Source organism: Trachypithecus francoisi, unplaced genomic scaffold (assembly GCF_009764315.1).
Source record: "Trachypithecus francoisi isolate TF-2019V2 unplaced genomic scaffold, Tfra_2.0 Lachesis_group9, whole genome shotgun sequence".
Taxonomy (NCBI): Eukaryota; Metazoa; Chordata; class Mammalia; order Primates; family Cercopithecidae; genus Trachypithecus; species Trachypithecus francoisi.
Genome location: NW_022681474.1, coordinates 60,368,529 through 60,395,390, shown reverse-complemented (window position 1 = coordinate 60,395,390; position 26,862 = coordinate 60,368,529). Strand labels below are relative to the sequence as shown.

At 38.2% G+C, this 26,862-nt stretch overlaps 1 protein-coding gene across 1 annotated transcript in view; it reads left to right on the top strand.

The window, feature by feature from the left end:
* Window positions 1-25,568, top strand: part of ANKRD30A (ankyrin repeat domain 30A) — a 159,289-nt gene extending 133,721 nt beyond the window's left edge. The window contains exons 34-40 of the mRNA XM_033208467.1: window positions 2,511-2,671; window positions 2,824-2,925; window positions 10,865-11,012; window positions 20,797-20,857; window positions 21,385-21,441; window positions 23,435-23,542; window positions 24,094-25,568. The gene's annotated coding sequence lies outside the window, so the exon portion shown is untranslated. The remainder of the gene's footprint in view (window positions 1-2,510; window positions 2,672-2,823; window positions 2,926-10,864; window positions 11,013-20,796; window positions 20,858-21,384; window positions 21,442-23,434; window positions 23,543-24,093) is intronic.
* Window positions 25,569-26,862: the final 1,294 nt, after the last annotated feature.

The window sequence follows — 26,862 nt, the reverse complement described above, 5'->3', positions numbered from 1 at the left end:
AAACATGTTTGTATGAAAATGGTGAAAGCTTTAAGTATCATATTATCATTGGTGTTAAAGTGTCCAGTATGTACAGTACACAATTTCAGACCTTGTTGGCATACGGCGAGAGAATACCTCTTATACAAAAGATGTAAAGAAGAACACTCCAGATGGAAACACTTGCAATGGAGCTTGAAATACTCCCACACATTTCATCATTAAATAGAAAACTATAATTAAATGATTCTTAAAACTGATACTAATTTCTGAAAAGGCATCAGTGTTATAAATATGCAGCTATTTAATACTTTCCTTCTTTCTAATTCTAGAAAGTTATAAATCAAACTAACTTTGAAAACTGGTTCTAACCTATATTCTTTTTTCAAACAAATTTTCTGAAATCTATGTGTTCATATAAAGAAATATTAATCATAACATAGATCACATGATATTCTTACTTATTCTCTTGCCAGTCCAATTTTCTCATGACATTATGCTAGTACCACTTTCTTCGCTTGTGTATTTAAGATTCTGTGCTGAAAAGTTGATAACATATAACGTACATTAAAATGTAAATTTTGTGGCCGGGCGCGGTGGCTCAAGCCTGTAATCCTAGCACTTTGGGAGGCCGAGACGGGCGGATCACGAGGTCAGGAGATCGAGACCATCCTGGCTAACACGGTGAAACCCCGTCTCTACTAAAAATACCAAAAAAAACTAGCCGGGCGAGGTGGCGGGGGCCTGTAGTCCTAGCTACTCGGGAGGCTGAGGCAGGAGAATGGCGTGAACCCGGGAGGCGGAGCTTGCAGTGAGCTGAGATCCGGCCACTGCACTCCAGCCTGGGCGACAGAGCAAGACTCTGTCTCAAAAAAAAAATAAAAAATAAAAAAAATAAAATGTAAATTTTCTGAAGGGGGGAGAATGGGACATTAATTTAAGGAAAAATCTATTGAAGTGAAAAAACTGAACTTTTATAAAGGACAGAGTTTTGCTAAGAATTAGAAAGAAATGCATTCATTGCAAAATATGACTTAAATTCTCTAACCTTTGTAGTAGTAAGAGAAAAACTCATAAAACAATATTATTTGTAATTTTTTTCTCAGATTAAACAGCACTACACATGTATAGTCTCTATTATTTAAATCTAAAAGAAGTAAGAATTCTAGGTTATTTATATGATTGCGTTTTTCTATTTAAGCAATTCTCGTTCAGTATAGTCTCTGAAAATATTAAAGGGCACAATTCTGTAAGTGATACATCATTGTCAGGATAATTTCTCTTCTTAAAATTAAACATTATAAATAATATTTGACTTATTTAAAATGTAGCAGGAGTGGCAGAAAATACCACTAGAGCAGGAGAAGGTACATTTCAAGATGTATTAGTTCAATTCAGATTTATTAATTGGTTTCTAAAATAAACTATATATAGGAAATGGCTATTTACAGTTTGCTTAATTGATAAGTACATCAGTTGGCTATTGTTTGTGTAATAGATAGTATGTTAATTATTTTTGTATACACATTTAATGAAAGATATAAGCACATGCTTATAATTAAGAGTGTATTTATGATTCTCAGCAAACTGTCGCAAGAACAGAAAATCAAATACCGCATGTCCTGACTCATAGGTGGGAACTGAACAATGAGATCACTTGGACACAGGACAGGGAACATCACACACTATGTCCTACTGTGGGGAGAGGGGAGCGGGGAGGGATAGCATTAGGAGATATACCTGATGTAAATGACGAGTTAATGGGTGCAGCACACCAACATGGCACATGTATACATATGTAACAAACCTGCACATTGTGCACATGTACCCTAGAACTTAAAGTGTAATAATAAAAAAAAGAGTATATTTATGCCTCATTAATTTGTCATGTTCCATATCTTTAGAAAACTCTCAAGTAGTCAACATATCTGTTTTTGGCTCTAACTCTCTGCCATCCCTGTGGAACTTTTAGCCTACACACTGCAGTTGTTTTGAGAAAACAAGGGCGTCATTCTCTTCTCAGGGTTATGGTTGTGATTTAAGGTCAACAGACGTAAGACTCATCTTGTAATGCATAGCCAAGCAGTTATAGTTCATAAGCAGTCATGTGACTGGTGACATTCTAAATCTTCAGTCTTTGACGTTGTCATTGGTTGACTTTCGTCTTCAGTAAATGTTCTACATTTATTGGAATACAATAAAAAATGCCCAAGTCAATTTGGTTGTTGTCAAGTTACTCAGCTTTTTCTCACCACTTACTAGTACTCCACCTCTAGCATCCAGCCAACGAGACTACATAGAATTTCACAGTGATCTTTCCCAACTCCAGCTCTTGGCATTTGCTCCTGCCTTCTATCTGACATATGTTTTTGTTGTCCTTCTGGTATCAACCTGCGTATCTCCTCCACCAAAAAGTCTACAATATTGACCCAAAACTTGGATGTCCCATCTGTGTGTTCCAGTAGTGCCCTATTTTAAATCTGTCATGATATCTATTACTCTGTGTGAAAATTACCTGTTTGTTTTTTCAGGTTATATAATAGTGTAACATTGCCAAGAAGTGGATTATCTCATCTTCATCCTGTAATTCCAGTGTTTGTCACATGGTTGTTGAATAAATGAATAAAGAATGAGAAAGCCAGAAGCTCTGATACATAGTCATAATGATAATTATTTCAATGCACAACTATGGGTGAGTTATATTTAATAGCAATTTTGTGTAATAGTTATATATACATTTTTTTATTCTCAGTAACACAGAGCAGGTTCTCAACTCTTTTCTGACTTCCACTTAGTTTACCATAAAAACTTTTAGGTGAAGAACATAAATATTTTTCTTTCCAGGTGGTGCTGAACTGCAATCTATATTTTCTGCAACTGGCTCCTCTAGGATCTACTAATGATTTAAGTCTAAAAGATGAAGTTAGTAAAGCATCAGAAAAAAAGGTACTAACTTTTATTTTAAAATTATATAATATAAAAAATTGTAATATTTTATTACTGGAATGCTTACTTGAACTTTTAATGGTTTTTTATTTAACATAAAACATATAAAAATTTTTTTTAAAAAGGATAATATTTTTATATCATACATGTGTGGTGAAAATTTATGGCTGGGCGCAGTGGCTCACACCTGTAATCCAGCACTTTGTGAAGCCGAGGCAGGCAGATCACAAGGTCAGGAGATCGAGACCACGGTGAAACCCCATCTCTACTAAAAATACAAAAAATCAGCAAGGCGTGCTGGCGGGTGCCTGTAGTCCCAGCTACTCAGGAGGCTGAGTCAGGAGAATGGCATGAACCCGGGAGGCGGAGCTTGCAGTGAGCCGACATTGCACTGCTGCACTCCAGCCTGGGTGACAGAGCAAGACTCCGTCTCAAAAAAAAAAAAAAAAAAAAATTATGTGGTTATGTGGCATTTTAAATCATGTTTCTAGACTTCTTTTTTTTTCTTTTTTCTTTTTTATTATTATTATACTTTAAGTTCTAGGGTACATGTGTATAATGTGCAGGTTTGTTACATATGTATACTTGTGCCATGTTGGTGTGCTGCACCCATCAACTCGTCAGCACCATCAACTCGTCATTTACATCAGGTATATCTCCCAATGCAATCCCTCCCCCCTCCCCCCTCCCCATGATAGGCCCCAGTGTGTGATGTTCCCCTTCCCGAGTCCAAGTGATCTCATTGTTCAGTTCCCACCTATGAGTGAGAACATGCGGTGTTTGGTTTTCTGTTGTGATAGTTTGCCAAGAATGATGATTTCCAGCTGCATCCATGTCCCTACAAAGGACACAAACTCATCGTTTTTTATGGCTGCATAGTATTCCATGGTGTATATGTGCTACATTGTCTTAATCCAGTCTGTTACTGATGGACATTTGGGTTGATTCCAAGTCTTTGCTATTGTGAATAGTGCTGCAATAAACATACGTGTGCATGTGTCTTTATAGCAGCATGATTTATAATCCTTTGGGTATATACCCAGTAATGGGATGGCTGAGTCGTATGGTACATCTAGTTCTAGATCCTTGAGGAATCGCCATACTGTTTTCCATAATGGTTGAACTAGTTTACAATCCCACCAACAGTGTAAAAGTGTTTCTATTTTTCCACATCCTCTCCAGCACCTGTTGTTTCCTGACTTTTGAATGATTGCCATTCTAACTGGTGTGAGATGGTATCTCATTATGGTTTTGATTTGCATTTCTCTGATGGCCAGTGATGATGAGCATTTTTTCATGTGTCTGTTGGCTGTATGAATATCTTCTTTTGAGAAATGTCTGTTCATATCCTTTCCCCACTTTTTGATGGGGTTGTTTGTTTTTTCTTGTATATTTGTTTGAGTTCTTTGTAGGTTCTGGATATTAGCCCTTTGTCAGATGGGTAGATTGTAAAAATTTTCTCCCATTCTGTAGGTTGCCTGTTCACTCTGATGGTAGTTTCTTTGGCTGTGCAGAAGCTCCTTAGTTTAATTAGATCCTATTTGTCAATTTTGGCTTTTGCTGCCGTTGCTTTTGGTGTTTTAGACATGAAGTCCTTGCCCATGCCTATGTCCTGAATGGTACTACCTAGGTTTTCTTCTAGGGTTTTTATGGTATTAGGTCTAACATCTAAGTCTCTAATCCATCTTGAATTAATTTTCGTATAAGGAGTAAGGAAAGGATCCAGTTTCAGCTTTCTACTTATGGCTAGCCAATTTTCCCAGCACCATTTATTAAATAGGGAATCCTTTCCCCATTTCTTGTTTCTCTCAGGTTTGTCAAAGATCAGATGGCTGTAGATGTGTGGTATTATTTCTGAGGACTCTGTTCTGTTCCATTGGTCTATATTTCTGTTTTGGTACCAGTACCATGCTGTTTTGGTTACTGTAGCCTTGTAGTATAGTTTGAAGTCAGGTAGCGTGACGCCTCGAGCTTTGTCCTTTTGACTTAGGATTGTCTTGGCAATGCGGGCTCTTTTTTGGTTCCATATGAACTTTAAAGCAGTGTTTTCCAATTCTGTGAAGAAAGTCATTGGTAGCTTAATGGGGATGGCATTGAATCTATAAATCACCTTGGGCAGTATGGCCATTTTCACGATATTGATTCTTCCTATCCATGAGCATGGTATGTTCTTCCATTTGTTTTCTTTAACAAACTTTTTAGTGGATCTTACAAATAAAAACCTGTATTATTGAGTTTTACATACTCAAACGTTTCAATAGGCAGCTGTTTAAACAAGTAAAACTACCAACTTTTTACTAGTGCTTTGTATCCTGTAATTTTTACTACAATTCCAGTGATAGATTTAGATTTCAACTGACATCATTTTGTTATATTAGTACTGTGGTCATTGGCAATGGTTGCATGTAATACAATTGAAACCATACCATCAAATTTATGTAATTTTAAGTGCTGATTTATATGGATCTTTCCTCGTGAAAAAATAAGGTTTTCCTAAGACTTTTCACCTTTTATGTTACTTACTTATTTATTTTTTGGTTAGCTTTTGAAAACAGTCTTAAAATTAAAGAAAAGTTTCAAGCTTTACTACAAAGAACATTATCTGAACCATTTGAGAGTAAATTGCTGACACTCTACCGTGATATCTGATTTTTTAGTGGATATTCCTACAAGTCAGGACATTCTACATGACTACAATATAATCTTCACAGAAATTTAACATTAATATATTCTAAGATTTAATTCTTAGATTCTTTGTTTTATTACTTGTCTATAATATTCCTTGTTGCAAAAGATTCCATTCAGATCCACTGATTATATTTATTTTTTGTATTTCTTAGACTTTCAATGAGAGCAGTTTCTCAGTCTTTCCTTGATATTTATGACCTTGAATCTTTAGAAGATAAAGTTTAGTAATGCAGAATGTTCTTCAATTGGGTTTTTGTAATGTTTCCTTGTAATTAGTTTTATATCATACTTTTTGAACATGGCTATCACAGAAATGCTCCTGTGATCTTATTGCATCCTATTATTTGACCACAATTTTGATTTGGCCTGTCCCTGGTGATGTTAGATTTTATTATTAATGGTGGTATCTGCTGAATATCTTCTCTGTCATGTTATTTTTTTCACTTTTTAATGAATTACTATTTTGTAGGGAATTCATTTGAGACTATATGAATATCTCTTTCTCATCAAACCTTCAAGTTATTAATTTACTTGTATCAGTATAGATTCATGGTTCATTCTATTTAATAGGTTATAACTTGTTAATATTTTTCAAAACTTTTTCTTTGGAGAAATGTTCAACTTTTTCATATAAAAAAGTCATGACTTTACATCATTGGAGCACTTGTGGCATCAATAGTGGCACTTCACATGTTTTGAGGTTCGTGGCATTGCAAAAAGAATAATGGAAAACAGACAAGAACCATGAAAAATCACCTTTTACTGTACGACACATTTTCCTAGGTAAACGAATTGCTCCTGTGGAGATGATTATCATCACATGATGTTTTGAGCTGATACTCCCAACACTTGAGCTCACTGCAGTAGTACCAGGTGGTCATAAACTTACTACAGTAGTACAATACATACTAAAGTTAACTTTGTGCAGTTATAATTTAATGCTGCATTTTTATGCTTGTTTACATTTCTCTTAGCTGAAGCTGGCATCATGTTCTTTGTATGCATACATGTTGATAAATTTTCACTTTTTATACTTGATTTTGTACATTTCAGGGTAGCAATGATAAAATAGACTAGTAATTGTATAAATATTTTTGTTTGCTATTTCTATTATTTGGTTCATCTGCAGGTTTTTACAAATTGCCATTAATTTCCAAATTGTTTTATATTTCTTGAAAAATATCTGCTAACAAGAGCACCCATGCAGTTCACACCATGTCATTCAAGGTTCAATTCCATCTGTAACTCCCATCTCTGATAGTAACCTGGCTCCCTTCATGCTTAGTATATAGTGAGTCCTTACTTAATGTGGTCAATAGGTCTTGGAATTGAGCTTGAGTGAAATACGTATAATAAAACCACTTTTACCATAGGCTAACTGATATAAATAAGAGTGACATTCCTATGATATATTTCTGGGCCCAGAAACATCACCGAACTTCTAAATAAGGACCCAAAACACTTCTAACAAACATTAAACATTGAAATCAATGTGAGCTTTACATAGCTTTACATAGCTCACATTGATTTCAATGTTTAATGTTTGTTAGAAGACTTTTTTTAAAGATTAATAAAAATAAGTAAGATATTTTTTACTCAAATTTCTGGCAAACCACCGAGTGATGGAAGTTGTAGTGGTGGTAGGTTACATCAAGCAATCAATGTCAGCAGATTTCAGATTGTAAGGAGCACCACTTACCATGATGCAGTTCAGAAACAGTAACAAGTATGTCAGCCTCACAGAGTGCTTTTGTATGGCATCATTGTCAACCAGAGCATTTTTGTGATTATCATAGTTCTCACAGATTTTTATTTTACAGTAATTTGCATTCATTCACTTGATCCTTTTCCAACCTGCTTGTTCCAGTTCGGGTTTGCAGATGGCAGGAGCTTCTCCTGGCAGTTTTGGGTGCCAGGAGGGAACCCTATTATTATAGAGTTTCTTTGTCAATGCTGCTCAGTGATTTAATTTAAATTATAAGTGTTTGAAAAGGATTAATTGTCCTACATCAAACTTGTAAGCAATGTCATGTACATGATGACATTGCACAGTCACTCACACACACATCCACTGTTATTAGACTGGCATCATGTAGACACATCAGTTAATCTCATGTACAGAGCTTTGGGATGTAGGACAAAAACAGAGTCCCTGAAGAAACCCCACACGGACATAATGAGAACATTTAAACGCCTCACGGACAGGGACCTCAGATGAGATTTGTTTTTCATCAATGTTATAATGAGATGTCATTATTCAAGGACCTTCTATACTCACTTATTTGTTCGGTACCCTTCTGTGTGTCCCTGCCCTTAGGCGAGTCCTCACTCCTTCTGGAACTTCAACATCCTTCATCAGGTTGCCTCTGCTGCTTTCCTTCTGTCTTCACCCCAGTCTTTCTCAGATATTTTGTGCCAAGCTGCCCTTTTAGGCAGAAATTTTTTTCTGCTCAGGTGCTGAAAACCAATGCTAGGCTGTCCTTCTCCATCCCTGCATGGATGCCTCCTGACTCTATTTAGTTTTTGACATTTTATTATATTTCACCCACCATTCAGGGGTGCTCTCAATTGATTCTTTTCTTTTCTTTTTTTTTTCGTTATACTTTAAGTTCTAGGGTACACATGCACATGTTACATATGTATACATGTGCCACGTTGGTGTGCTACACCCATTAACTTGTCATTTACATTAGGTGTATCTCCTAATACTATCTCTCCTCCCTTCCCCAACCCCACAACAGACCCCAGTGTGTGATGTTCCCCTTCCTGTGTCCAAGTGTTCTCATTGTTCAATTCCCACCTATGAGTTCTCACTCATGGTAGGAATTGAACAATGCGGTGTTTGGTTTTTCTCCTTGCAATAGTTTGCTGAGAATGATGGTTTCCAGCTCCATCCATGTCCCTACAAAGGACATGAACTCATCTTTTTTATGGCTGCACAGTATTCCATGGTGGGTGTATATGTGCCACATTTTCTTATTCCACTCTATCACTGATGGACATTTGGGTTGTTTCCAGGTCTTTGCTATTGTGAATAGTGCCGCAATAAACATATGTGTACATGTGCCTTTATTGCAGCATGATTTATAATCCTTTGGGTATATACCCAGTAATGGGATGGCTCTTACTTAAGGTCAGAGTTGATGGTCAAAAAATGTGTACATGTTGCTTATTTACCAATGTGATGAGTCCTGGGGTCTGTGAGTAGAGCTTATATGATAAAAGAGCATAGTTTAGTAAGTTCAAGAGAATCTTCTCCAAGGAAGTGATATTGAAGTTATTGAAAGATAAGTAGGGGATGGCTATACAGGTCAGGGAGGTGTGAGGAAGGATTCAGAGAAGGAGCATTCATGGCCAGGATCAAGCAGAGGCATAGGACTTGAGTTGCTGTGGCTATGGGAAGTGTTTTAGTGGGGATGGGGATGGGGATGCCTGAACTTGACTCTTCTTTGCCAGACTGTGATGAGGGGTTCAGGACACTGGGCACCCCGATCCTGGCCAGTAAATATGGTAACCTTCTACTGTGATCTGAATGTTTGTGCCCCCATACCCCTACATTTTATATGCTGAAACCCAAAATCATAAAGTGATAATATTAAGAGATGGGGCCTCTGGGAGGTGATTAGGTTTTGAGGGCAAACCCCTCACAAATGGCGGGATTAGTGTTTAGTGTCCTTATAGAAAGGACTCCAGAGAGCTCATTGCCCCCTGCGCCTGTGAGATATAGCAAGAAGACACCATCTATGAGAAGCAGCCCTTGCCAAACACCAAATCTGCCAGTTCCTTCATGTTGGACTTCTAAGCCTCCAGAACTATAGGAAATTAATTCGCATTGTTTATAACCCATGCAGTTTATAGTATTTTTTTCATAATAGATCAAAAGACTAAGACACTTTCCTCTCACTTTCCCTATCCTTCTGGAACTACCAGTCAAAACACACCTCTACACATTGCTAGCATCCCCTATAAGGTGGGCAGCCACCCCCCAGTCAAGATAACTACAGCATAGAGAGGAGCTGAGGGCTAGAAAAGAGGGCAGAGAAGTGAGGGAGGACTTTATCACTAACACCTGGGTGGAGGGACTTCTTCTCAATGAAGAGTTGGAGTTAGGAGAGTCACGTGATAAGATTTGCTTCTGAAGAAGATAGGACTGCTCTGTAGAGAAAAACATACCATCTGGCACGAGTGGGGGTTGCTATTGGGTTGGGGGAAGGGAAAGGTGGCAGAAATAAGGATTGCAAGCTCCAGAGGACCAGGATATGACAACTGATTGGAGTACTTGTTTATGTGTGCTGATTTGCTGTCCTAAGTACAGTGAGTTCTTACTATACCCTTAATTGTCATTTAGAAGAATTTATTCTCCTCACTCCCAAAAAAGCATAGAAACATGGCACCAATTTGAGACAAACTGGGGTTCTGTCAAAGTGAAGCTTCCCTTGTCTAACAGCGGGACACCTTCAGGCTTACTTCCTTTCCCCAAGTGCTGCCTGAAGCTGTCCCTTAGAGGCCTGCCCACACCCTGAGCCCCACATGAGTTTTGTTTGACCACGTACTAAAGTTGCTAAAGTGGCTTCATTTCTTCCTTTGATACTGTGTGGATCATGTCACAAAGACAGGAAATCTTACCAATTTTCTCCACCATCCACACAGAGAGCCTCAAGTATAAATCAGCAATGTTCACCATGGGCAAAGCAACATGATTATTTGGAAAAAATATTTTTGAGAACGTATGGGTGTATTGTTCATTTGCTAGAATGCTTCCAAGAATTTCACTTTGCTTATTTTCATGTGATTTTAGAGAGAGTTTTGAAAGTGCTCCTTTGCTGATGGAGTTTGTGATAGTTCATTTTAAGTTTCAGAATAAGTTTTTCCACTCAAGCAATTCAGTGAATCAAATTTCTTTCAACCATCACAGCCACATGCATACTCCCATGGTTGCTCCTAGCCTTTGATCTAAAAACTGATTCGAGGTTAAAACTAGCATGTCACCTTTACAGGAACCCAAGTCCGTTAAGAGCCCTGGTGTCAGGCCACACTGGTGTTTTCCCACCATGTGTCCAGTCAAGCATAGCTGAGCAACCCTCCTTGAAGTGTAATGTGGTTATTGACAGGAGAATGAAAAACCCGTTTTGATTTTAAAAAGGAAGTTTTCAGATTGTTCTTGTTGAAATTTTCAAGGGAGGTGATGGAAAATAGAATATACTTACCATAAAAAAAAGACTCCTGAAAACATTTGTTCTTGATTCCCCAGAGTCCACACCATGGGAACCGATTCTTCATCTTTTAAGAATGCCATATGGATACTTATAAATGGGCATGAATTAAGCAACTGGGCCTTTCAACAATTTTGGAGAAGGCCATTTCACACTTTTAAAATAAATGTGCTCCCATAAGATCAGGTATGTTTTAATACTAAAATAACAGTGCACATGTATAAAATAAAACTTAGTGGTACCTCTCTCTGCTCATGGAATTGCTGAATCATAAATAGCTTAAACTATTTCTTACCTATACCTTATTACTGTCCACCACAATTCTTTCCTAGAAATTTTCTATTAGGTGTCAGTTTTTCAAATGAGTACTTCTTAGTCTAATTATTTTTATTTCCTCTGAAGTTATCTTTTTTTAGTCTTTGGAGTCCATTATTCTATCCCAGTTCATGAATATAAACTCGTTTATAAAATTTACAGTTTTTTTTTTTTACTAACTGTAACCTTGGACATATTTAACTTCACTTTTCTGCACCTCATTTGGAATATGCACTTAATTACACTGTTTCAAATAGTTGTTAAAGTATTAAAGGCGCTAATATATGGAAGGTTCTTAAAACTGTGACTGTCATATATAAGTGCTTATATAAGAATTTTTTCAGTATAGAATTTCTTATAATATCTAACAATTTTATGTATTATGTATACATCCATAATATATGAAACACGTTGTCCTTTTAGACAAATGCCTTTTATGTTTAATTTATTTTAGTCCAAGAATCAACCAGCATTGGAAATACTGGTATTAGAAGGAAACTCAAAAACTTGTAAAACCATAACTGCAAAATTTGATTTTCAGCTTAGTTTCTCACAACTTCTAAATTTTTCACCAATCAAAGTTTTCTCTAGGCTCCCTTAGGGCAAATGCAAGCGGAAAGCGAAGGCACACATTTCTACCTTCAAAATAATTTCAACTTGCATCACTTCTTACCTTCTCCATCATAGCCACTCCGGCCCTGCATTGTCTGATAGAACTTTCTGTGAGGATAAAAATGTGCTGTATCTGTGCTGTACAATACAATAGCCACTAGCCACATGTAGCTATTGCATATTTAAAGTGACTGAGGAACCAAATTTTTAATAATAACTTTACTGAGATACAACGTATGCCATACAATTTATCTATTTAAAGTGTACAATTCTATGGGTTTTTAAACAGTCATAGAATTCTACAACCATTACCACAATCCATTATAGAATATTTTTATCTCCCCTAAAAGAAATCCTTTATTCATTAGCAGTCACTCTCCATTTCCCCCCAGGCAGCTCTAGTCCCTGGAAACCACTGCTCTTCTTTCTGTCTCTATAGATGTGACATTTCTGGAAATTTCATAGAGATGGAATCATACAATATGTGGCCTTTGATATCTGGCTTCTTCATTTATTATAAGGTGTTCTTTTTCTTTTCTTTTTTTTTTTGAGAAAGAGTCTCACTCTATCCCCCAGGCTGGAGTGCAGTAGCGTCATCTTGGCTCACTGCAAACTCCGCCTCCTGGGTTCACGTCATTCTCCTGCCTCAGCCTCCCAAGTAGCTGGGACCAGAGGTGCCCGCCACCGTGCCTGGCTAATTTTTTTTGTATTTTTAGTAGAGATGGGGTTTCACCGTGTTAGCCAGGATGGTCTCAATCTCCTGATCTCGTGATCTGCCCGCTGGGCCTCCAAAAGTGCTGGAACTACAGGCGTGAGCCACTGCACCCAGCCTATTATAAAGGTTTTCCAGGTGCATTCATATTGTAGCCTGTATCGGCACTTCATTAATGTTTATTGTCTAATAAATTTGTATTATATTGGTACAACACATTTTGCTTACCAGTTCACAGTTGGGTTATGAACATTTGGGTTCTGAACAGGCTACTGTGAATAATGAAAAATGCTATGTATTATTTTAGGCTATTATGAATAATTATGGTAATGCTGCTATAACATTTAGGAACAAGCTTTTGTATGTTTCATTCATAAATTTCATTTCTCTTGGGTATGTACCTAGGAATGGAATTGCTGGGTCATAAGCTACCTATGCATAATCTTTTCGGCCACCATCTCACAGTTTTCCAAAGTATGTACTATTTTACTTTCCCCCTGGCAATGTATGAAAGATCTAATTTCTCTACATCCTCACCAACACTGAGTATTGTTTGTGCTTTTTTATTATAGGTACACTATTGGGTGTTAAGTGATGTCTCCTTGTCGTTTTGATTTTGTATTTTCTTGATGCCTAGGGATGTTAGGCTTTCTTATGCACTTATTGGACACTGTTATATCTTCTTTACAAAAATGCCTATTTAAATGTTTTGCCTATTGTTATTTTGTTTCTTTTTATTGTTGAGTTGTAAAAGTTCTATGTGTATTTTAGTTACAGATTTCTAATCAAATATATAATTTGCAAACATTTTCTACACTTTTCTGGTTGTCCTTTTATTTTCTTTCTTTCTTTTTTTTTTTTTTTTGTGAGATGGAATCTTGCTCTGTTGCCCAGGCTGGAGTGCAGTGGCACCATCTCCACTCACTGCGAGCTCTGCCTCCCGGGTTCATGCCATTCTCCTGCCTCAGCCTCACAAGTAGCTGGGACTACAGGTACCCACCACCACACCCAGCTAATTTTTTGTGTTTTTAGTAGAGATGGAGCTTCACTGTGTTAGCCAGGAGGGTCTCCATCTCCTGACCTCATGATCCGCCCACCTCAGTCTCCCAAAATGCTGGGATTACAGGCGTGAGCCACCGTGCCCGGCCCTGTCCTTTTATTTTCTTTCTTATGTCCTTTGAAGGACAAATGTTTCTAATTTTGATGAAGCCCAGTTCATTTTCTTTTATCACTGTGCTTTTGGTGCCATATCTAAGAAACTCTTGGCAATCCCAAGGCCATAAAGATTTATTGCTATTTTTTATCCTAAGAGTTTTATAGTTTTGCAACTCAGAAACATAAAATCAAATACTGCATGTTCTCACTTAAAAATGGGAAATAAATAATGTGTGCACATGAACACAGAGTATAAAATGATAAGACACTGGAGACCCAGAAGGCCGAGAGGGTGGGAAGGGAAAGGGTGATGAGAAATTGGACAGTGTACATTGTTCCAGTGATAAACACACTAAAAGCCCAGACTTCACTCCTACCCAATATATCCATGTAACAAACTTGCACTTGTACTCATCAAATATATACAATTAAAAAAATGGTTTTAGGGTTTTGCTTCTATGATTAATGTTATAATGTTTTATTATGGTTAAAGCATACGTAATAAGCTTTGCTATTTTAACCATTTTAAACATAAAATTCAGAGGCATTGATTACATTCAGAATGTTGTGCAATCATCACAACTATGTATTTTCAAAAATTTTTTGTCACCCCAAACTGAAACTCTGCACTCATTAAGCAGTAACTCCCCATTCTCCCTTTCCTCCTGAGACCCTGGGAAGAATAAATTTTTATGGCATTTTAATTAATTTAAATGTAAACAACTAATGCAGCTGGCAGCCATCATATTGGACCTCACAGTTTTAACACCACCAATATCAACGCCTGGACAGATATAACCATTTCTAAGCTTCCTTTGCATTTATTATTGTGCTATTTATGATAATCTATGATCTATTCTCCCATAAAAGCTGGACTATTCCTGTAAGAACATATCTTACACCATTTTGTTCCCTGTTCTGAATCCTCCAGTGGTCACCTATCACAATTAACAAAGAAATCCAAGCTCTTAACTATGGTCTGTGTTTTATCTGCTCCTCGGACTGTGTGTATTCTCCTTTCCTCCTCCCAGTGCCTGCAGTCTGACTGGTCTTTGTGGTGATCTTTGAGCTCATCAAGTGCTGTCTGTATTCAGACTCTGCACAGTGTCTCTTCTCTCTGCCCTCTAGGCATTCACTTACCTCACTCCGTCATACCATGCTGACCTGCTCAAGTGTCACCTCCTCAAAAAGATTGTTCCAGAGCTCCCTATCTAAAGTAGCAGTCCCTGTCTCCCTGAATGTGATTACCTACCTTATGTTTCTTTGTATTATTATGCTTTTTTATTTAGATAAGGTCTCACTCTGTCACCAAGGCTGGAATGCAGTGGCACAATCATGGATCACTACAACCTCAAACTCTGGGGCTCAAGCAGTCCTCTTGCCTCAGCCTCCCAAATAGCTGGGACTGCAGGAGAACACCACCACACTTGGCTAATATATTTCTTCATAACAGTTATTATACCCATCATTTTAGTGTAGAACTGTTGATGAATGCTTATTCTATCTCTGTCACTGTACTGCAAGCTACATCAAGACAGACCTTCTCTCTCCAGTTCCCATAATTGTACCCAGCATAAAAGAGGCTGTAAGTAAACATTCATTGAGCACGTAAAAGAAGAATCTTATTCATTTTAAGGCTATAATCTATGTTAGACTCAAAGAAATAGACTAATCTATGTTAGGCTATGTTAGACTCAAAGATTATTCTCCTGAATAAATGGAAATGTTTCTTTATCGAAAAGAATTACATATGGTGGATAAGTTTTTGGATGTGCTGTTGGATTCATTTTGCCAGTCTTTTATTGAGGGCTTTCACATCGATGTTCATAAGGGATATTGGCCTGAAGTTTTCTTTTTTTGTTGTGTCTCTGGCAGGTTTTGGTAAGGATGATGCTGGCCTCATAAAATGAGTTGGGGAGGAGTCCCTCTTTTTCTATTGTTTGGAATAGTTTCAAAAGGAATGGTACCAGCTCCTCTTTATACCTCCGGTAGAATTTGGCTACAAATCCACCTGGTCTTGGGCTCTTTTTTTTTTGGTTGGTAGGCTATTAGATACTGGTTCTATTTCAGAACTTGTTATGGGTCTATTCAGGGATTCAATTTCTTCTTGGTTTCATGGTGGGAGAGTGTATGTGTCCAGGAATTTATCCATTTCTTCTATATGTTCTAGTTTATTTGCATTGAGGTGTTATAGTATTCTCTGGTGGTAGTTTTTATTTCTTTGGGATCAGTGATGATGTCCCCTTTATCGTTTTTTATTGTGTCTATTTGATTCTTCTCTCTTCTTTATTAGTCTAGCTAGTGGTCCATCTCTTTTGTTAATCTTTTCAAAAAAATAACTCATGGATTCATTGATTTTTTGAAGGGGTTTTCGTGTCTCTATCTCTTTCAGTTCTACTCTGTTCTTTATTGTTTTTTGTATGCTGCTAGCTTTTGAATGTGTTTGCTCTTGCTTCTCTAGTTCTTTTAATTGTGATGTTAGGGGGTCAATTTTAGATCTTTCCAGCTTTCTGTTGTGGGAATTTAGTGCTATAAGTTTCCCTCTTAACATTGCTTTAGCCGTGTCCCAGAAATTCTGGTACATTGTCTCTTTGTTCTCATTGGTTTCAAAAAAACTTCGTTATTTCTGCCTTAATATCATTATTTACCCAGTAGTAATTCAGGAGCAGGTTGTTCAATTTCCATGTAATTTTGTGGTTTTGAGTGAATTTCTTAATCCTGAGATCTAATTTGTACATATACAAATTAGAGTACACCATGGAATACTATGCAGCCATATAAAAGAATGAGTTCATGTCCTTTGCAGGGACATGGATGAAACTGGAAGCCATCATTCTCAGCAAACTAACACAGGAACAGAAAACCAAACACTGCATGTTCTCCCTCATAAGTGGGAGTTGAACAGTGAGAACACATGGACACAGGGAGGGAACCATCACACACTGTGGCTTGTCAGGGATTGGAGGGGAAGGAAGGGAGAGGATTATGACACATACCTAATGCATGTGGGACTTAAAAGCCAGATGACGGGTTAATAGGTGCAGCAAATCATCATGGCACATGTATACCTATGTGACAAACCTGCACGTTCTGCACATGTATCCCAGAACTTAAAGTAAAAATTTTAAAAAAGGATATACATATCATATACATAAAAAAGATACAAAATGCTTATGAACAGAAAGATTCTATATTGTAAAAAAGTCATTTATATTTATTAAATAATGGTTGAATGAAATCCTACTCAAAATCCTATCAGGTAATTTGAAAATTGACAAGCTAATTTTAAATGTATTTGAAAATATAAAATACCAAGAAGAGTCAAGAAAGTTCTGAAGAAGAGCAGCGCTCAAGAATGTATACCATCAGGTGTTTCAATCTTTATTACAGTTAAAATAAGATGATATTAGCAGAAGGACATATAAATAAAGAAACCAGAAACAAACTCATATTTATACCATCCCCTGATTTATGACAAAGGTGAATCTGCAGTGTAGTGAGGCCACAATAATCTTTTCAATAAATGTTAGTAGATCACTTGGATATCATTATGGGGGAATAAAAGAATTTGACCCCTATCTTACATCATAAACAAAGGTCAATATAGATGGGTTATAAAGCTAAATGTGAAAGGTTAAAATTTTTTTATAAAGCTTCTGTAACAGCCGGGAGCAGTGGCTCATGCCTGCAATCCAAGCACTTTGGGAGGCCGAGGCGGGCGGATCAGGAGGTCAGGAGATTGAGACCATCCTGGCTAACAAGGTGAAACCCCTACTCTACTAAAAATACAAAAAATTAGCTGGGCGTGGTGGCGGGTGCCTATAGTCCCAGCTACTCGGGAGGCTGAGGCAGGAGAATTGCTTGAACTCAGGATGAGGAGGTTGCAGTGAGCCGAGATCATGCCAATGCACCCCAGCCTGGATTACAAAGTGAGACTCCATCTCAAAAAACAAACAAACAAACAAGCAACAACAAAAAACAAAGTTTCTATAGTATAAGAGAATATCTTCATGACACTGAGGTTGACAAAAATTTCTTGGGTAAGACTAGATAAGCATTAATTATGCAGAAAAAGTCTGATAAATTGGACTACATTAAAATTAAGAACTTTGTGTTAAGAAAGTCACCATTAAGAGAAAGAAAAGGCAAGTTAAAGTGGGAGAAGATATCGGCAATGTTTATGTCCAATCAAAAACTTATATCCAAAATATATGAAAAACTCCTATAAATCAGTTGCAGAATATATTCAAAGAGCCAATTAAGCATCAGAAAATGTCTTCATCAAGGGCATGCAACTTAAAGCGACAATGGGATACCATGACACACAGACCAGTCTGGTCAAAATAAAAAATACAGACACTGCCAAGTGACTGCAAGGATATGGAGCAACTAGAACTGGCAAAGGTAAAACAGCACAACCACTTCAAAAAATTCTTAGGCAGCATTTGATGAATATGGACATATTTTAAGACCCAATTTCATACTTGTTATATACCCAACAGAAATGAATACAAGTGTGTACCAAAAGACATATAAGAATGTTCATAGCGGCCGGGCGCGGTGGCTCAAGCCTGTAATCCCAGCACTTTGGGAGGCCGAGACGGGCGGATCACGAGGTCAGGAGATGGAGACCATCTGGCTAACATGGTGAAACCCCGTCTCTACTAAAAAATACAAAAAACTAGCCAGGCGTGGTGGTGGGTGCCTGTAGTCCCAGCTGCTCGGGAGGCTGAGGCAGGAGAATGGCGTGAACCCGGGAGGCGGAGCTTGCAGTGAGCCGAGATCCGGCCACTGCACTCCAGCCTGGGCGACAGAGGGAGACTCCGTCTCAAAAAAAAAAAAAAAAAAAAAAAAAAAAAAAAAAAAGAATGTTCATAGCAGCAGCATTTGTCATAGTCAAGAGCTGGAAGCAACCCAGTTGTGCATCAGTGGTAGAATGGATGACTAAATTGTAGTGTATTCTTACAATAAAATACTATAGAGCAATGAAAATAAACAAACTATGGCTATGTTCAACAACATGGATAAATCTTACCAACAATGTTAGACAAATGAAGCCAAACCAAAAAATACACATATTCTATGAATCCATAGATGCAAAGTTCACAATAGGTGATAGTGGCTACTCTTTTGGGAAGTAATGAGGAAAGGACTAAGAGAGTAGTGCAGAGGGGGCTCTGTGTGTTTGTAATTTCTATTTCCCAGTGCAGGTGTGGTTTATATGAGCATGTTCACTTTGTGGAAATTCATTGAGCTGTAACTAAATATATGGAATTATTTATGAATGACATGATATATAATTCAATGGGAACTTGGGAGGATAGGGAGGAGGTGGGGGAGCCAAAGAGACGTGAGTGGCCAAATGCTTACAATTGTTATTGTTGGGTTATGTATACCTGGGAATTTGTTGTACTATTCTTGCCATTTTGTGTATGTTTGAAGTTTTCCATTATAAAAAGGACAAAAAAAGACAGAGAAAACTAAAAAAGAAAAAAAAAAGTATTGCGCTTGTTACTAAAACCAATCTTAAGGCCAGTTACTAAAACGTAAACTCCTACAATTTTGAATAGCTATTTGCTAATACATTGATTTGCTGCCTTCTTGGGATTAGCTTAGCCTGTCCATTCCTTTTTTAACTTGCTCCCTTCCTTCCCTTTTAATAAAGTCCTGCCTAAGCTCCAGGCTCTATTTTCCACCTCTCCCCTAAGATTAGGGATTGTTCCATTTTAAGTCAGCGGCCTTATCTCTCCCTGTTCTCCTAGTGTAACTCTTACCTTACCCAGCAGCAGGCCCTCTGTATTAGGGCAGCCCATGATATTGCTTTTATGATTAATCTTCCCTTATCCACAAACTTAACTGTTGAGGAGCAGGAGAAAGTGTGTGCCCAGGAGCTGGATTCAGAGACCCATGGTTACCCAATTCTACTTATGATTCCATTCATTACACTGTTTTAGGAAAATAAACAGATCTTGATTTTTTCATAAGAGTTGATTCTTCAACAAGCAAATGGGAAAATTGGCAGGCCCAGATATGTGCATATAGCTGCTATTGGTTGGAAATTTGAACACAAAAATCTTTATCTACCTAGCCTGCGAGCCACAAATCTGGACTGAGTATAAAAAAGAATAAAACTAAATACCACAGGTTCTCACTTATAAGTGGGAACTAAACATTGAGTCCACATGAACATATAGATGGGAACAATAGACACTGGGGAATAGGAGAAGAGCGGGAGAGAGAAAAGGGTTGAAAAACTACCAATTGTGTGCTGTGCTCACTACCTTAGTGTACTCCACTACACAATGTATCTTTGTGTTACAATATATCTTTGTAACAAACTTGCACTTGTACCCCCAAATTTAAAATAAAAGTTGAAAAAAAAGAATAAAAGGTGGTTGGCTATGTAACACAAAGACACTGTGGCTTGTCTTAAAAATAGGCTCTGACTCCTGAGGATAAAAATCAGACTTCTCCATGCGGGTCTAGTTGACATGATTGGACAACTCTACTAGAGTTCTGCCTTAGTGGTTGTCATATACATTGTCATAGACATCCTTGGAAACAAAAAACAAGACAAGAGAGGAAAACAGAAGCTTCAAAATCCTTCCTGTATTTTCTAAACATCTCTCATTGGATTACTTGCATTCCTCCAACTGATAGATTCCAGAAGCTCATGTAGTTACAATAAGAACATGAGTAGTAAATATCCCCCCAAATTATTTCAGAACTGTCATTATAAATTGATTTTATATTCATGTCATTATCTTTTTATTGATCCATAATTCAAATTTAGCAAAAAATTAAAGATGAATCATAAATGAACACTTGGAAAAAGGTTCAATGTTGGCATTTTATCAAAATAGGTTAATAATTTCTTATTCCTTTCTCGTAAAAAACTGGATACATAGAAATTTTAATCTTCATAAAAATGGAAATTCCAATGCAGATCAAGTATTTGGTTATTTGGTTTGTTGAAAGCGTGACTTTGTTCGCTTCATTTAGAGAGACTGTAAGATGAAAAACTTTAGCACTAGAAACAGAATTACGCACTAGAATCACAGAGGATGCCCCTGTGAGTTTACAGATGTTCCTAAAGTTCCATGTTTAATATTCTGAATGAAATAGGTGGCCATGCTCAGGATCTAGGAAGTTAATAGTAGCCTCTTTCTTTTTCAGATACGTGTTGACCAGTGGTCATGCCACTGCCTATCTATTTGTTGAAAATATTGTTTACACAGTAAGTTTATCTCCATTTGCTGAGCCATTCTTAAGTAGCTCATGTGTGACGTGTACTTCTCTAAACCCTATATATACGATCTCCCTTGTTATTATTCCTTATTTTAACTCCTCAAAATATATTTGATAGATCTTTTAAAGGCCTGGATGGTTATGAAATACAAAGTCAAAGTTTCTTGACAGGTGATTAGCAGATTTCCCCGTTCTTCAAATGACCATTTCACATCTACCTGCAGAATCTACCACTCAGAATGGTGGTGTTTCCCAAATCATCCAAGCTAACAGAAAGTCTTTCTCTACTATTTATGAGAAGGCCCATCATTAGATTGAGAGCTCTTCTGGAAGTGACCCTGCCTGTATGTTCCCTACAAACAACCCCTAGAGAGTTAACTGCTGAGATGGCTATATTTTCAAACTCGAGCTGACTCGGAGAAAGCAGATCTGGAGTGGAGACATGCGATTTCTCATGGAAAGTGAAAATAACTCACTGAGAATCATGTTTTTTCAAACTCTTCTGTCTTTCCACAGTATGTTCTTGTTACTGATTGTCAGAAAGCTGGTTTTGAGACTACAGCTTGGATTAAAGTAAGTTTTGTCTAGAATTGTTTCTCTATTCAGTATAGACATTTTCATGCTATGATTTATTTCTAAGCCTAGGGGAAACAATAAACAACATCTGGCCATCTTATTTCAAATTTGATATGTATGAATTGTGGATTGATCTTTATTGGAGCAAATTTGCAATCCAAATTCTCTTGGTGATTTATTTGCTTGGCACCTAATACACTTCTAAACTTACAACAGTCATCTCATTTCAAATGTAAAGCCTCATTTTAAAAACAAAAACCATATACATACCCAAATATATAGAAAATAAAGAAAGACTAAAAAAATTTAATTTCCATAATTTTATCAAGAGACAGTCACTACTAATGCTTTGCTGGGGATCCTTCCAGACATTGTTCTATGTCTGTCCGTGTGTGTGTGTGTGTGTGTATTTTTAAATAAGATGATGCATTACAGAACACAAGACTTTATTATTAAAAAAAGATTAGACACAATTTCTATGCCTTAAAACATAATTCAACATAATATTGTTTATGATTATAGATTATTAAGTTTTATAGATGTTCCATCATTTATTTCAGCAGTCTCCTATTTTAGACGTTTTCATTATTTCCAGCATTTAAAGATTATATCTAAATCTTTATTTTTGTCTCTCATGAAGTGTCATGACCTGCCTGATGTTTAAATGCTCTGCTAGAAAGGAATGAGTATGAGGTGATAAGTCAGTGTGGAATAGGTAATCTCCTAAGATAGCAGTCCCCAACTTTTTTGGCATCAGGGACTGGTTTCATGGAAGATAATTATTCCATGGACAAGGGGACTTCCATGTGTCTCCTAGGAGCTGGTTTCAGGATGCTTCAAGAACATTACATTTATTATGTATTTTATTTCTTCTATATGTTACATTGTAATATATACGAAAATAATTATATACCATAATACAGAATCAGTGGGAGTCCTGAGCTTGTTTTCCTGCAACTAGATAGTCCCATCTGGGGGTGATGGGAGACAGTGAGAGATCATCAGGCATTAAATTTTCAGAAAGAACACGCAACCTAGGTCCTTTGCATGCACAGTTCTCAATAGGGTTCATGCTCCTATGAGAATCTAGTGCCACTGCTGATCTGACAGGAGGCAGAACTTCAGGTGGGAATGCCAGTGATAGGGAATGCCTGTAAATGCAGATGTAGCTTTGCTTGCTCACCTGTTGCACACTTCCTGCTGTGCAGCCTGGTTCCTAACAGGCCATGGTCTGCTACCAGTCCATGGCCTGTGTTGTGGGTTGGGGCCCACTGCCCTAAGAGACAGTGGCAATTAATCCAGGTTAAATGTGATGATGTCTTCAGCCTGGGATGTTAGAGGAGGAGGCAGTGAGAAGTGGTCAGAGCCTGGATTTATTTTATCTTTTTAAAAGCTAACAGAACTTGCATATAGATTAGGTTGTGTGTTGTGGAAGAAAGAAAGAAGTCAAGGATCATCATATTAAGAGGACAAAGGAGGAAAAATGAACAACTCAGTAGATGCTTAAAGAAACACTGTTAAGAGGCAATATCCATTTCAGATTTTTAAAAAATTCTTTGCAAATTGAACAGAACAATTGAAGTCCCAAAATGATCAATAAAAACATCTTATTGATTTTGTCCATTCAGCCACTCTCTTACCAGATTAATGAATCTTTGTTGTATACAGCCTTAGGTTGGAGCAAACACTTGCCATGAACTGAGAGGGGCCTGCTGTCACTATGGTATAAATCTTGAGAGAAAGGCCAGCCATGACAGCAAAAGCATGTTCATCTTCAGAGTACTTTGGGGACACTCATAACTTCAAGTCATTGTTAAAAATTCTGAGACAAGGGAATTAGGAAGATTGACCTCCCCAGTAAGCTATGAGTCATGAGAATCTTTCCATAAGGAGAGCTAGCTAGGATGCAGGCATTCTGTGGCAGGTGGAGTTTGGGTGAATCTGCCGGTCCAGCCGAGAAGCCCTGTCTAATGACTGTTTTCCTCTGCAGTTCAGTCATCTGGCTGTCTGGGGAAGCACACTGACTGGTCTGGTGTTCTTTGGCATCTACTTAACCATCTGGTCCCCCATTCTTATTGCCCTAAATATGAGAGGACAGGTAAGTATGCCGGATTGGAAATTTGCCTTCTGTGTCTTGTGATAACAATGTTTCTACATGTGTAGGCAAGCAGGCTCTCTGTGTTTTGCAAGTGTATTGAGGTTCAGTAGAGGCTGGTGCTACCTGTTTCTATCAGGATCTATCAGAAGGTAAACCAAATTAAAGAATCTGGAAGATGTCATCCAGTTCACAGAAATGGCATTTTACATTTAAAGTATTATAAAAAGTCAACCTAAACCCCCTTACTTACCTGGCATGTCCACATTTTCATAATAAATTATGTGTTAATTGCACATCGTACTGATATGTACACTTTATGGCCCTTTGGAAACTGGAGCTATTTTGAGTTGTTCTTAATCCAGTGATTATATTGGTTACAGTTTTGATGTTGTATTCCGATTAGTAGTTATCCTCTGTTGAGTCATCTGTGGAAGTTAAATCTAACAGCTCTATGAACCAGTATCTCTTTGAACTAGAGAGGCTGAGATTAAAGGCCTTTATACTCACTTGAATGTCTTTTTATTTTTTTCTTTTATACTACCTTTTTCTAGTGCATGAGATTGAGCCATCAACTGTGACAAACTGGATCATGGAATCTCACAGTATCAAGTTTGGATAGAAAGGAGCTTGGCAATCTTGTGGCCCACACCTCCTCAATTTACCAAGGAAGCTGTGCAAGCTCAGGTCTCCAGGTTCATCCCAGAGACCCCACCCTGGGGTTGCCCACAGCCGTCTTGTCCTTAGACCCCAAAAACAGGCTGCTGGGCCCTATGTTTTAGGGACCTCTGCACTGGCCCTCCTTTGCTGGGTGTATTTCTCTGCACAGAGTGAAAAGCTGTGATGCACACAGCCACTTCTAGTGTGTTCTCTGGGCTCCCAGGAACCCAGGCCTCTTTCTCAGACAGCCAAATGCCCATGATCAAGGCCTGCTTGGGCCTCCTTCCAGATGCGGGCCAGTTTGCACAACCCTAGGTCCAAGGGGCAACTGTTTGCAAGGGGTGTGCACTGAGTAGATTGATGTTTGCACTGGTGTTTCCACCCACGTTTAAAGGAGGATGTTCATGCTGGGGCACAGAACCCAGTGGAGAGGGAAGAACAGTGGGTCAGACTTTAATTGGTGTTTCCCACCCAGGAATACATATTTTAGGGGCAGGTCTGTGCATGGCACAGCTGTCTGCTATCTCTGCCTTACTTACTCTGCAGAAGTAAATGAAACCCCTGGGTTGACCGCAGTCTAGACTGTGTCCAGCAGCTGTTTCTTGTGAGGTAGCCCTGAGTAGTGTTGCTTGCCTTTTGACCTGGTGGCTCAATTGGCTAATATCCCAGGGTGCAGAGGACCTCCGCTGAGGGTGCTAAGTGGGATGGACCTGTCCTGCACGAGTGAGCGTGCTTGCCCTCTAATGCATTTTTGCTTTTTGTAAGAAAAGAGGACAAATGTCAAATGTGCTTTTCAGTTCTTTTCCAAATTCAGACAATAGAGGAAATTAGAGGAGATTGAATAAACCCAGAAGATTGTTGTGTAGCAAAATGAGCATTTCCAACAAAGAAACTGTGTGTTTAAAGAAAGCAACTCTATTTTAAAGCAGTATGATTGAGCCCCACAAAACAAAGTATCGGCTATAAGACAACAATCTTTTGGTAAGGTATTGGGGCTTAGAATATCTGTTTTGTGCTCTCTTCCTTCTGGTTCAGGGTTGATCTGCTATGATAAATATTTTATCTGGGGAATTTTTTGGTACTGGACAATAAGCAGGGCCACAGCTGATTGCCACAGACAATTTTCTAATTTAGAGGATAGTAACAGCTGACAGGTTGGGTCACTTGGTTTGTGACTGGCAAACTACACCCATTTGTCGAGGTTTCTAGGTTGGTGAATGCTCAGAAATGAAGGGTATTCTAGAAAAAACTGCTTTTTATAGGCCCAGCACGCTTCCGCTGCACAACTCTGCTATCAAAAAGACTTTTTTTTTTAGACAGAGTCTTCCTCTGTTGCCCAGACTAGAATGCAGTAGCAAGATGTCTGCTCACTGCAACCTCCACCTTCCAGGTTCTAAGCGATTCTCCTGCCTCGGCCTCTAGAGTAGCTGGGATTACAGGTGTGCACCACCACGCCTGGCTAATTTTGTATTTTTAGCAGAGATGGTGTTTCACCATGTTGGCTAGGCTGGTCTCAAATTCCTGACCTCAGGTGATCCACTGGCCTCAGCCTCCCAAAGTGCTAGGATTTCAGGTGTGAGCCACCATGCTTTTAAAATTACTATTTGGATAATACTTCTGATGATTTTTCTTTTTTTTCTTGAGAGTGAGTTTTGCTCTTGTTGCCCAGGCTGGAGTGCAATGGCACAATCTCGGCTCACTGCAACCTTTGCCTCCCAGGTTCAACTGATTCTCCTGCCTCAGCCTCCCAAGTAGCTGGGATTAGAGGCATGCACCACCACACTTGGGTAATTTTTTATATTTAATAGAGATGGGGTTTCACCATGTTAGTCAGGCTGATCTCAAACTCCTGACATCAGGTGATCCACCAACCTTGGCCTCCCAAAGTGCTGGGATTATATGCATGCACTACCACACTTGGCCAGCTACTAGTGATTTTTATAAACCAATTTTTGTAGTTCACTAAACAGTAGGTTTTTGGCAAATAAACATGGTTATTTGATGCTCTACAATTAAACTGTGCAATAGCAAATGGCATTTTCCACCCAGAAGCCAGAGAGATTTGACACACAAAACATTTTCTGTATTCATAACTTTTTTTGAGGTAGAGTTTCATTCTTGTTGCCCAGGCTGGAGTGTAATGATGTGATCTCAGCTCACTGTAATCTCCACCTCCCAAGTTCATGTGATTCTCCTGCCTCAGCCTCCTGTGTAGCTGGGATTAAAGGTGCCCGCCACCATACCCAGCTAAGTTTTGTATTTTTAGTAGAGACGAGGTTTCACCATGTTGGCAAGGCTGTTCTCGAACTCCTGTGCTCAAGAGATCCACCCGCCTCAGCCTCCCAAAGTGCTGGGATTACAGGTGTGAGACACTGTGCCTGGCCTATAACATCTTTAACCTTCAAAAAGATGCACTGTTTCTGCTGGGGGGTTCTTTTACTAATTTGATTAGAGAATTCTTTGTTTTGTTCATGATATTTGGAGTTTTTCTCATGGGGGAGAATGCAGGTTTTTTCTTGATGGTAAAGGAAAAGATAGACTGCAGAATTAGAATTCTTCTTTGCTATCAAAGAGTCTTTATCTTCTGTAAAGAATCTCATGATATGGTATGTGAAACCCAACCAGACAACACATTAGGAAGTTCCAGTTGAAGTTTCTGAAAT